The following is a 3,047-nucleotide window of genomic DNA, read 5'->3' on the forward strand; positions in this document are numbered from 1 at the left end:
GGAGCGCCGGGCTGTGGGCGCCCAGGAGGTTTGGCTCCTCCTCTTCTTCCTCGTCCTCCGGCTCCTCCTCCCACTCTTCCGACTCGCCGGCGTTGTTCGGCGTCAAGGCCGAGCCTGCCGCGGAGACGCCGCTCGGCCGGCGCACCCGCAGCGCCGGCATCGTCATCAACGAGGGTGGCAGGCGCGCCCCCTCCTCGGCTCCTCCGCGCTTCGTCAAGCCAAAGACGGAGCCGGGGCTCCCCGTCTGTGACGCCCCCGATTCAATCGTACACTAATCATACACGCAAACGTGTACGATCAAGATCAGGGACTCACGGGAAGATATCACAACACAACTCTACAAATAAAATAAGTCATACAAGCATCATAATACAAGCCAGGGGCCTCGAGGGCTCGAATACAAGTGCTCGATCATAGACGAGTCAGCGGAAGCAACAATATCTGAGTACAGACATAAGTTAAACAAGTTTGCCTTAAGAAGGCTAGCACAAACTGGGATACAGATCGAAAGAGGCGCAGGCCTCCTGCCTGGGATCCTCCTAAACTACTCATGGACGTCGTCAGCAGCCTGCACGTAGTAGTACGCACCTCCAGTGTAGTAGGAATCATCGTCGACAGTGGCGTCTGGCTCCAGGGCTCCAGCATCTGGTTGCGACAACCAGGTAGAAGGGAAAGGGGAAAAGAGGGAGAAAAGCAACCGTGAGTACTCATCCAAAGTACTCGCAAGCAAGGAGCTACACTACATATGCATGGGTATATGTGTAAAGGGCCATATCGATGGACTGGACTGCAGAATGCCAGAATAAGAGGGGGACAGCTAATCCTGTCGAAGACTACGCTTCTGGCAGCCTCCGTCTTGCAGCATGTAGAAGAGAGTAGATTGAAGTCCTCCAAGTAGCATCTCCAAGTAGCATCTCCAGTAGCATCGCATAGCATAATCCTACCCGGCGATCCTCCCCTCGTCGCCCTGTGGAAAAGCGATCACCGGGTTGTCTGTGGAACTTGGAAGGGTGTGTTTTATTAAGTATCCGGTTCTAGTTGTCATAAGGTCAAGGTACAACTCCAAGTCGTCCTGTTACCGAAGATCACGGCTATTCGAATAGATTAACTTCCCTGCAGGGGTGCACCAACTTACCCAACACGCTTGATCCCATTTGGCCGGACACACTTTCCTGGGTCATGCCCGGCCTCGGAAGATCAACACGTCGCAGCCCCACCTAGGCAAAACAGAGAGGCCAGCACGCCGGTCTAAACCTAAGCGCACAGGGGTCTGGGCCCATCGCCCATAGCACACCTGCACGTTGCGTACGCGGCCGAAAGCAGAACTAGCCCCCTTAATACAAGAGCAGGCTTACATTCCAATCCGGCGCGCGCCACTCAGTCGCTGGCGTCACGAAGTGCTTCGGCTGATACCACGACGTAGGGATACCCATAACTACTCCCGCGTAGATGGTTAGTGCGTATAGGCTCGTAGCCAACTCAGATCAAATACCAAGATCTCGTTAAGCGTGTTAAGTATCCGCGAACGCCGAACCGGGCCAGGCCCACCTCTCTCCTAGGCGGTCTCAACCTGCCCTGTCGCTCCGCCACAAAGATCCACTCGCGGGTGCTCCACCAGCCGACCCGACTTTAGTCTCCACATGTATCATGTAGAAAGTATATAGTATATACCCGTGATCACCTCCCGAGTGATCACGGCCCGATAGTATAGCACAACAGACGGATAAGAATGTAGGGCCACAGATGAAAAATACTAGCATCCTATGCTAAGCATGTAGGATTGCGGGTAAGGTATCAATGACTGTAGCAACAATGACAGGCTATGCATCAGAATAGGATTAACGGAAAGCAGTAACATGCTACACTACTCTAATGCAAGCAGTATAGAGGAGAATAGGTGATATCTGGTGATCAAGGGGGGGGGTTTGCCTGGTTGCTCTAGCAAGAGAGAGGGGTCGTCGGTGATGTAGTCGACCATAGGGGCATCAGCATCGTCACGAGGTCTACCGGAGAGAAGAGGGGGGAGAAACAGTAAATACATAGCAAGCAAGTGCATAACAGGACAACAAGCAGAGCTAGACGTGTTCTAACGCGGTAGTAGGTGATACCGACGAAGGGGGAAAGCATCCGGGAAAGTATTCCCGGTGTTTCGTGTTTTCGGACAAATGAACCGGAGGGGGAAAGTTGCGTGTTTGATATGTTAGGGGTGTGTGGTGGACGAACGGGCTGCGTATCCGAAATCGTCTCGTCGTTCTGAGCAACTTTCATGTAGAAAGTATTTTCATCTGAGCTACGGTTTATTCTCTATTAATTTTAAAAGATTTAAATCATTTTCAGGATTTATTTAATTATTTTAATGCAACATTATCCAGAACAGTGATTGCTGATGTCAGCATGATGTCAGCATCATGTCAGCAGTCAATAGAGGTTGACTGGGTCAACCTGACAGGTGGGTCCCACCTGTTAGGGATTGTTTAGCTAATTAACAGTAGTTAATTAGGGTAACTATTTATTAGGTTAATTAGTCTTAATTAGTTAAACTAAACAGGATTAGTTAAGTTAATTAATTAGTTAATTAATTAGTTAATTAATTAGTTAATTAATTAGTTAATTTTATTATTAATTATTTATTTATTATATTTTTTTAATTCTCTTTTTTTAATTAAAAAAATGTTTTGGGCGTGGGGCCCATCTGTCCTTAGTGGGTTTTCGGGCGCTAGTGGGCGCTGGGCGCCAGGTGCGGGCGTGGCGGTTTTGGGCAATGGGTGCCCGTGCCCGAGGCCACTGCAGCGAGGGCGCGAGGCCCAGCTGCGTCGGCGGCATCGCTCGACAGCGGCAGGAGGCGGGGAGCAGGGGAGGCCCCGGACGGCGACGGCCCTGGCGGGCGCGGCCAGGAGCCGCGGGATGGAGGCGGTGGTGGCCGAGCGGGTAGCAGCAAGGGGGAGCGGAGACCCTCCATGGCCGGGCTTGGTCAGAGGGGGCGTGGGCGCGAGCGCGCGCTGTCGGCCACGGTCGGGCGCGGCCAAGCGCGGTCCAGGGCGTGCGGG

Source organism: Triticum dicoccoides, chromosome 6A, assembly GCF_002162155.2.
Source record: "Triticum dicoccoides isolate Atlit2015 ecotype Zavitan chromosome 6A, WEW_v2.0, whole genome shotgun sequence".
In the NCBI taxonomy this organism is placed as follows: Eukaryota; Viridiplantae; Streptophyta; class Magnoliopsida; order Poales; family Poaceae; genus Triticum; species Triticum dicoccoides.